The sequence below is a fragment of the Sus scrofa genome, chromosome 7 (genome assembly GCF_054392235.1).
Source record: "Sus scrofa isolate SSC_HxYL_T2T_F1_AM1 chromosome 7, Sscrofa_HxYL_maternal_Yorkshire_Landrace_v2.0, whole genome shotgun sequence".
In the NCBI taxonomy this organism is placed as follows: Eukaryota; Metazoa; Chordata; class Mammalia; order Artiodactyla; family Suidae; genus Sus; species Sus scrofa.
Genome location: NC_139389.1, coordinates 2,795,314 through 2,805,312, shown reverse-complemented (window position 1 = coordinate 2,805,312; position 9,999 = coordinate 2,795,314). Strand labels below are relative to the sequence as shown.

At 52.7% G+C, this 9,999-nt stretch overlaps 1 long non-coding RNA gene across 1 annotated transcript; it reads left to right on the top strand.

Moving 5' to 3' along the window:
• The first annotated feature begins 7,183 nt into the window (after nt 1-7,183).
• On the top strand, nt 7,184-8,691 carry LOC146401143 (uncharacterized). The gene is made up of 3 exons (XR_014811466.1): nt 7,184-7,366; nt 7,468-7,644; nt 8,575-8,691. It is a non-coding gene; the product is annotated as an uncharacterized LOC146401143 (long non-coding RNA).
• The last annotated feature ends 1,308 nt before the right edge of the window (nt 8,692-9,999 follow it).

Below are 9,999 nucleotides of genomic sequence, written 5' to 3'. Positions count from 1 at the left end.
AACTCCAGGTGTTTTTATTTTATTGATTCATAAGAATGTATTAAGGCTACAATTCAATACTTCAAAAAAATTTTCCTGCTGCTTTTCCATTTTTAAAGATCTTTTTCATATTTTGCTTTTAAGCAATTGATTCCTTCTTTTATTTCTGTCTTTGTTGTTCTGTTCTGACCCCAAGGCTGTGCCTACCTACCTGGGCTTCTAGTTCTTACGTGGTTTCATAAGACATGAGATAAGGATCTAACTTTACGTTTTCCCCTTATATTATTTACCAATAATCTCAGCAGCATTTGTTTAAAATACAGTTTCCACATTGATTCGAAATGCCACTCCGATGTGGGCCGGTTTCAGAGCAAAGACCATGAACCACTCAGTACACCTTGCTCCCCCTTCAGAACAAGTAAGTTTGTATTTCCTTCTGAGTCTCTCTTTCTTCATCTGTCAGCGATGCCAGGGAGCTGTATCATTCTTGCTCTTGCTGTTTTGCAGCCTGATAGGCTGGTACCCATGGATTCCACAAACGTGGATGGGTCCTCCATGGTGCTGGTGTTTGTGCTGGGCTCCGGAATACACAGGAAACGTGGGGTGAGCCCTGTGTGGTAGTCCCGTCCATAAACCAGAGACAGAGCTGTCTGGAGTCCTTCCGCTGTCCTGGGGCAGGTCTCCTTTATGCAGGAAAATGCGGATTACAGAGTCTGGAGGAGATTGAGCAAAGTGGTCATGGTGGTGTTTGTTTGTTTCATTTTTGCCTTCTCATTTATTTATTTTTAATCTTTTTTTTTAAATTTTTTAAAATTTATTTTATTATTATTTTGTTGTTGTTGTTGTTTTTTTTGCTATTTCTTGGGCCGCTCCCGCGGCATATGGAGGTTCCCAGGCTAGGGGTCGAATCGGAGCCGTAGCCACCGGCCTACGCCAGAGCCACAGCAACTCGGGATCCGAGCCGCGTCTGCAAACTACACCACAGCTCACGGCAATGCCGGAGCGTTAACCCACTGAGCAAGGCCAGGGATGGAACCCGCAACCTCATGGTTCCTAGTGGGATTCATTAACTACTGCGCCACGACGGGAACTCCCTCTTTTTTTTTTTTTTTTTTTTTTTAATGGCCGCACCTGCAACATGTGGAAGTTCCCAGGCCAGGGACTGAATCTGAGCTGAAGCTACGGCAACGCCAGATCCTTGAACCCAATACGCCAGGCCAGGGATTGAACCCACGCCTCCCATAGCGCCCTGAGCTATGGAGGATTCTTAACCCACTGTGCCTTGGTGGAAACTCAGGGTGGTTGTTTCTGAGGGTGTGATCTTAGTTGAATTCTTCTTTCTTTATCCTTTTCCGTAGCATTGCCTGTCTGTTTTACAAACACACACGTTATCCTTTTTAATAAATTATTGTTTTTTAAAAATGGACCTCATTTCACGGCGTCGGCTTAATTGCAATCCTTAGTTCTGATCTCTTGGGTCCCACGTTACCTTTACAAAAAGAAAACAAGGAGAAGAAAGCTGCAGAGGTTAGTGCAGACCCAAGGGAGTGTGGCCTCCTCAGGAGGGGACGGGAGGGCGTGCCTGGGCAGACACACAGGGTGGTGAGAGGGTGAGAGGGTTCAAGGTACAGCTGCCTGGAGCAATGTGGCCTTTGGGGGATGGTGAGTAATTCAGCTTGTCGGAAGCCGGGTCGTAAACGGGAGTGACCACGTGTGTTATATCTGCTGCACGTAGAGAGCCTTGGAGAGGAGGAATTGTGAGGCTGTGAGAATTTCCATGCGTAAGGATCTCATATATCCAATTAAGCCAGCCCTTTGGGGCATATTCTCACAAATGGAGGATTAGATATTCTTCCTATTAAAAAGTGTAACTTTTTAATATATCTCTGGCACTATTTTAGTAACCAGAGAAATAGATGCTGTAAGCCAAAAAAAAAAAAAAAAAACAAAAGAATCCCTAGGTGAAATAAACTGTATAAATAAATGCACCAATTATAACAGAATGAGCACTTTGACAAAGATGACCCCGCTGTCCAGCGTTGTCCAGCCCCCCCCCCGCCCCCCCCCGGGGGGCAGGTCCAAAGGCCCCTGGCTCCTGACTTTGATCTGGGTGCTGGTCTAGCGAGCAGGACCCGTCCACCTCCATCTTCTCTCCTGAATCCTCCAGTCAGGCTTTCAGCCCTGCTGTGCCACTGACACTGCTGGTCCAAGGTTGCCAAGGACCTCTGTTTGGTCCCAAGTCCTGGTGTCCTTTGCTGCCTTCCTCGTGCTGCATCTTTCAGTGACATTGGGCAACGCTGAGCAGGCCTCCCTTTGAACTAATTGTATCTGCTCACACCCATCTCCCCTTCTTCTGGTATCACTCTACTTCCTGGTTTCCAGAAATGGGTCTGTGACCTAGGATGGGTAAATTATTATACCAGTTTGATCTCAGTGACTGCTCCTAGAGGTATACAGGGTGGGGTAGGGGGTGAGCCAAGCTGAGCTAGCCAGGGTTCTTCTGGGCTTTTATGTACCAGAGCCTGGAGAATGGCTCTTCCTCTTTGGCCAAAGACTGTCCAGGACATGAGTCAGAGGTGCTGTAGTCAAGAGTCTACCCATTGGAATTAAGAAGATGTGGTACATATATACAACGGAATACTACTCAGCCATGAAAAAGAATGAAATAATGCACCTAGAGACTCTCATGCTAACTGAAGTCAGAAAGAGAAAGACAAATATTATAAGATATCAGTTATATGTGGAATCTAACATATGGCACAAATTCTATAATAGACCCTCAGACGTAGAAAACAGACTTACGGTTGTCAAGGGGGAGGGGCCAGGGAGAGGGATGGACGGGGAGTTTAGTAGATGCAAACTGTTACATTTAGAATGGATAAGCAAGGACTACTGTGCAGCACAGGAAACTATATCCAGTCTCTTGGGATAGACCATGATGGAAAATATTATAAGAATGTATATATATATATATGCATATGTATGAATATATATGTATGACTGGGTCACTTTGCGGTACAGCAGAAATTGGCAAAATATTGTAAATCAACTATACTTTAATTAAAAAAATTTTTTAAAAGAATCTAGAAGTTCCCTTTGTGGCTCAGTGGGTTAAGAACCTGAATAGTATCCATTAGGATGTGGGTTTGATCCTTGGCCTTCCTCAGTGGGTTGCGGATCTGGCATAAGATGCCATAAGTTGCCACAAACTGGTGTAGGTTGCTGGGACGGCTTGGATCCTGTGTTGCTGCAGCTGTGGCAGAGGCTGGCAGTTACAGCTCCGATTCCACCCCCAGCTTGGGAGCCTCCAGATACGGCGAGTGCACACACAGAGGGAAACTGAGGCGGCGGCAGAGATGGCCGGCCCAGCAGCCCAGAGTCCCTGCCTGAGGCCCTGACCTGGCCATCTCCGGCCCTGCCTGCTCTCCTTGGACTTTGGCCCCAGGAGCCAATAAATCCCTCCTTCGCTTGTATTTCTGCCTCTTGTCACCCAAAGCATCCTACCTTCTTCAGGTAGAACGTGGAGAAAATGAAAAGTCGTGAAAACAGACAGCTATTCAAAAGGGTTTGGAAGCTATGTTCTGCGCAGGAGGAATGAGGAAGGGCCAGGCCTGCAGGCTGGAGGCAATGGCAGGGTGCTATCCGCGTTTAAGAACAAGCTAAAGGGGAGTTCCCGTCGTGGCGCAGTGGTTAACGAATCCGACTAGGAACCATGAGGTTTCGGGTTCGGTCCCTACCCTTGCTCAGTCGGGTTAACGATCCGGCGTTGCCGTGAGCTGTGGTGTAGGTTGCAGACGCGGCTCGGATCCCGCGTGGCTGTGGCTCTGGTGTAGGCCGGTGGCTACGGCTCCGATTCGACCCCTAGCCTGGGAACCTCCATATGCCGTGGGAGCGGCCCAAGAAATAGCAACAACAACAACAACAAAAAGACAAAAACAAAACAAAACAAAATTCTCTCTCTCTCTCTCTTTAAAAAAAAAAAAAAAAGAACAAGCTAAAGGGTTCGGATGAGCTTTGCCTCTTTCTCAAAGAGAATGTTCCTCAGATTGGAAAGTGCAGGGAAACGTGACTAAACCCTTGGGGAACTGAGACCCAGGAGAAATGAGGCAACAGTCAGAAAGGGCCACCTGCCTCGAAATGAGCTTGTCCCCAGCCCTGCTTAAGCAGGTGAGTGGAGCGGCTGGGCCCCCTGCCCCCGGGAGCTGGAGAGATGCGCTTCTGTGGGAAACTCCCTGAAGGCGTGACTCGGTGTAGACGGGAAAAGGGTTAGACCAGTTTTTGCAGGGGCGGGGCCTCAGGGGGCGGCCCTAGACCCCAGGGACCTCACCCCTTGACTTCAGTGAGACGTTCAGGAGCTTTGCGGCATGCTGGTTGCTCACCCTCTGGTCTCAGATGGCCAGAGACGAAGGAGCAGCTTGGCCTGGAGGGTGCTGAGTGGAGAGAGAGGTGACCCGAGGATGGATTCTGTGTCAGGCAGGTGGCCTCGAGGTGCCTGCAGGACAGATGCGCAGGGCCGCTCAGCTGGCAGATTAAACCTTTCCACCCGTGGCTCGGGAGGGAAGCCAGGCCTGGTGAGCTGGCTCTGGGGGCCGTGGGCGGGAATGAGACCCCCGGCAGTCAGTGCATCTGGAAAAGCGAAGCCAGAAGCTTCAGGGTGACTTGTTTTGGGGCTTGATGGGTGGAAAAGGAAGAGCTGATGGAGAGAAAGAAAGAGGGCTCAGAGCTGGGAAGGGCTGGGGAGGCGGAGAGAACAGAGCCTGAGAGAGGGAGCAGTTATGGCCACTGGTTCCGCGCAAGCAGTGCCACAGGCCCGAGCAGTGCCAAAGGCTGAAGAGGAAGGGAGCGGAGTCAGCGGTGACTTTGCAGAATCCCTTTCTAACCCGAGCCGAACCGCTGAATGGAAAGCAGTGAGTGGACGACGGGGAGTGTCCCGTCTCTTCCCTTCCTCAGTCGCTGCCTGGAGAAGCACACAGGCCAGGGGTCGAATCGGAGCTGCAGCCGCCGGCCTACACCGCGGCTCACGGCAACGCCGGATCCTTAACCCACTGCGCGGGGGCAGGGATCCAACCTGCGTCCTCATGGATGCTAGTCGGGTTTGTTACCCCTGAGCCCGATGGGAACTCCTTGCAATAGCTCCGAACCAAGTCTGCTATGGTTTTCTCCCCACGTCCATGCCAGCGTCCACACCGCCACCGGCTCGCCTTCCTAAAGCACAGTTCTCCGGGGGCTGGGGAGGAACATACAACCCCCAAGGCTGGCATCTGAGTTGCGGAAAGGCTCCCGCAGCGGGCCCTGAGCTCCGGGGCCAGCACCGTGTGCGGGAACCGCTCACTCAGCCCCTTGGGCAGGTGGGGGCGGGGCGTGCTCCAGGTCACCGTCAACAGGGGGGAGGTCGCCGAGGCCCGGCGGCTCCAGGCTTGCCCTGGATGCTGGGTCCAAACCAGCAGGGCGAGCAGAAGCCCCTGGACGGAGGTGGGATTCAGGCCAGGCCCGGGGGTGTGCACGACTTCACTTCTCCCTTCTGTGGGCCGAGCTGGGGCACGTGGTGGGACGGAGCTTTGAGAACGGCGGGGGCGGTGGTCCAGCTGAGTCCCGAGGGGTGGGGAGGAGAGACTCACCTGTCTGTCCCTGGCGGTCAAGGCCTCCCAGCGTGGACACTGCCCCCTCTTCCCGCCCCCTCTTCCCGGAGTCTGACCCCCCGCCGAGGTCCCAGCTTCTGCCTCAAGCTAGAAGGCTACGCCCCCAGCCCCACCTACTTCCTGGAACCCCACTCCCGCTCTAAGCCGTGGGCACAGCCGCCTCTTCCAGGGAGCCGTTCTGGGTGCAATTATCCCCTCCTTTTGTAATGTGTTTCCCTCATTCTTTATCTCCTAATTTTATTAAAGTTATAACAGTGCCATAAATTCTCTTTCCCTGATGTGGGCTGCAGGGCGTAGTGAACTCGGAGTTATCTTTGCTCACCCCAAGCCTGCGGAAACTGTGGGTTATACGGCCCCGAATCCGCCTGAGAAGCCTTACAGGACAGGCCAGGATCCCTTGGGTGAAATATTGGATGGCGGCATTCTTCAGAATGTTCTGGAGACATAAAAGAATCCGTGAAAACTGCTGGTCTGGGGTGGAATCTAGTCCCGGTGATCACTTAGTTCATACAAAGCAGAGGGCGGAACTTAGAGGGACTTTCCAGGCACAATACAGCCGACTGGAGACACTGCCCAGGCCCTGATGGCCCCAACATACCCCCCAGCACCCAAGACTCTCAGCAAAACCCAAGTACCTGCGCACCTCACTGAAAAAGTACAAACATCCAGTAAAGCAGGAACGAGGTATTTCAGGGTGGCGTTTTTCGAACACACGTGACCATTTGAACTCAAGGCACTCCTGGGTTCTGAGATGATTTTAAGATGAATGGTTTTATCTGGTGTTTGCCACGTTTTATTCAGCAACTAGAAGCTTGTTTACTTCCATGGCCGAGGGCCTGAGGACCGTCTGTGAATTACTGAGCCAACATGTCACCAGGGTCATGCTTCCAGTCTGCTTATTGCTGGTATTTGACCCTCAGTGAGGAACGTTCGCACAGGGAAGATGTCATTTGAACACTAAAAACGTTTGCAGGTACCTGTTCCGTTCACAGCTGAGATTTTATCGGCATTAGTCTGAGTTGAAGCAAGAAGCACATAAAAGTGTGAGCTGGTGCCAAAGTAACGCGGCTCAGGCAGTGGGCCTGGCTGCTCCCAACTTGGTTGCAGGGGGTAGCGTGTCCCTACAGGCTGCCTGTCTGTGGGATGGAAGACCCCTCTGAGGCACGCTTCGAGGAGTGGGGAGAGAGAGGATGGCTGGGTCCCCGTGGAGGGAGGGGCCAGAGCTGTCGCTGGTCTTCCTCTCCCAGATTCCTGAGACCTCCGGAACCTGCGACCCTGGCCTGGGGTAGGGGGCGCCCAGCCCAGCATGACTGCTGTGGGGATTTGGTAAAGGACGCTCCACCAGCCTGCTCCTTCAGTTTTTCCTTTTCCTGCATTTTTGTCCAAATGGCAGATGTTCCCAGGACACACCCCACATGCCTTCACTGGTTGTTGCTTCTTTCTGGAACCTGTCTGACCCACTTGGAATCCCAAGCATCCTTTCATCCATCTCCAATGGCACTCCTTGCATTCTTTCCTTTGATGGCCTCCACCGGTTATGAGCTCAGAGTTCAGGGTTCATCTTTTGTATCTGCTGCTGCTACTTCTGGCTCCTTCTTGTCCCACCAGAAGCGCTTCCTGGCCTTGGCACTTTCTAGGTGCCGGGCACTGGCCCTGAGTCATGCTGTCTGGTTCATTTTGGAGCTTCTGCCACCTCTGCTGTCAGATGGAAGCCCCTGGCTGCTGGGGCTACTGGGAGGACCACACAGGTAAATGGGAAAAGCAGGCACTCAGGGTCTGGCCCATGTAAACACCCATGGGCCAGGAGCTCGTGATGGAACGGATCTAAAGAGGATCCCTCTCTGTACAGCAGGTGATGAGAGAGGTGTGAGGTGTGAAGCTCAGAACCTGACACAGGGGGAGGTGCTGATGGAACCAGGTGCCCACTGGATGCCGCTGTGGGATACATGGATGCCGCTGTGGCAGGGCTGGGAAGCTTCAAGCTCAGGCAGAAGCCCCTGGTGTGGCCCAGCTGAGGTCTTAGGAGGTAGGATTCAGCCTCTTTGAAAGAACTTTCTGGAGCAGAGAGGTGTTAGCTGATGACCTAGGCTGCCTGAGGGGGCGGTGGGCTGCCCATCCCAAGACGTGCCTGGTGGAGGCCTGGCCAGAGCTTGGGAGGAAGACTCACCCTCCAGGTCCCTGTGAGCCCAGCCTGGCTTGTCCCAGGGCCGTAGGAGGCTCCACGTGTCAGCTGCACATCGCTGTACGCATGTGCCTATTAGACGTGGGGTTATTCTTACTTACAGAAATCACATTCTCTTCTCTTCTAAGAGCAGGTGGCACATGGGGTGAGGAGGAGATCGGATCCTGCCCCTTGGAGCTGAGCTGCTTGGCGGACGGGGGAAAGGATGACTGGGAGGGGCTGGGAGGTGCCCACCCCCATCCCCTGCAAAGGGGCCTCGCAGTGAGTTTTTGGCCACAGCCACGTCCTGTCCCCAGGCCTCCCAGAGTGGCCTTTTTCACCCAAGCCGGGGGTGGGTGGGGGAAGGCTGTGTTTTTTTCTTTGCTGAGGTGGGGTCAGTAAAAGGTGGCCATTGCAGGTTAGAAAAATAAAATAAGGCCAGCAGGGGGAAGTTGGCAGGAGCTTCATCTGAGAGCCTGTTCCTCTAAAGGGCTATTTATAGTGTCAGCTCGGCGTTCAGCTCGGCTGGGTGGGGGCTCCCTTCCTCCCAGGACGCCGCCTGGGGCTCCGGGCCGGGAGATGCCTGCAGGATGGCAGGGCTGGGCTCCCTGGTCCTCCTGGCCATGTTGCCACCCGGAGAGACAGCGGACCCCACAAGCTGACTCTTAAACACCCCAGGAATCCGTGGCTGTGGTTTAGTTTGTGTTAGAAGGGTTGGGTGGGGGGCGGGGAGGGAGTGGAGTTTGCTTTTTTTCCACGTTGAAGATGCTATTTTGAACAAAAATATGTTCGCAGACTTGAAAGCGACTCATGGAGTGTAGCTGTTTCATCGTTAACGAAATCACGGCTATGGAGGTTCCGGGGCTGCTCGCAAAAGTGACCACAAAGCAAGTGACTGAGAACAAGCTGCGGCGGGGGGGGGGGGGGGGGGGAGGGAATAATGACTTAGAGGAAGAAATAAGGTACAATCTAAGGGATGCACCTGCCAGAGTGCGCGAGGAAGCACAGCACAGGGGGTGCGGCCCTGGACCATGGGCCACAAGTTCTGGATTTCATCCCAGTTCTGCCGCTTCCCACCTGTGTGACCGTGGGCCAGTCGCTTAACCTCTCTGCCTCATCTGGAACCATCCCCGCAGGGCCAGCCTCACCGAGGTACGGAGGCCCCTCTTTGTAAGCAATAGTGCAGCACGGACACCACCAAACTCGGCCCCCTTCTTTCCTGCTGTTGGAGCCACCTCTACTGACTTCCCGCCTGTTGGCTTCTTGCTCCCGCGTCATGCCCACCCGAAAAATGCTGCTTCTGTGTCACCTCAAACTGCCACCTGGGGCCTCGTGGCTGACTTTGGGATGAGCCTGGTGGTGAAGTCTGCTTTCCCAAGGGCCAGGGGCGGGGGGTGGGGGGGGGGGTCCCGGAATCTCTCCCTCCACACTGAGGCAAAGTGTAGGTTGGCCCCTCATTTTCTGCAGTCCTTGCCTTGGCCACCCGGTCCTGGCCACACTGTCTGCCGTTCATTCCTTGGACACCGCTGTCACGCCCCCTTCAGGGCCTTTGCATGCCAGCTCCCTCCGATGGTCCTGTGCGACCCTCTTTCTCCCACCTTCAGGTCTTTCTCGCAGGGGAGGTCTACCTGGCCACCCTATTTTATTTTTTTGGCCACACCCATGGCATGCAGAAGTGGCAAGCCAGGGATGGAACCCACACCACAGCAGCGACAGTGCCGGATCCTCAAGCACTAGGCTACCAGGGAACTCTGTGGCCACCTAAGATCTGGCATATTTTACTCATCCCTCCCACACCCACCCTGGAAGGTAAATTCCATGAGAGCAGGAATTTTTCTTCCTTTTATTAACTGTTCATTCTCCTCCAACATCTTCACCTATAAAAGGAGCTGGGGAATAATCTCTCTTTTTCTATCATCTGGAAGGATTTGCATCAACTTGATCTATTCCTTGAAAGTTTGACCCCACTTGTAGATCCATCTGGGCCAGGTCCTTTTTTTTTCTCGGGGGGGAATAATTTTGGCCGGTGTGCCAGTTTCTTTGATAATTACATCACTATTCAAAACGTTTTTGCTTGAGTCAGTTATGTTTTTGTAGGAATTTGATTTCAAAAGTGTTGATATTATCATTTTTTGTCATACTTATATTATTTATTACTCACATTTTATGTGTAGTTACATTCCCTTAATTTATAACAGTGCCTATTTTAACTTTTATCTT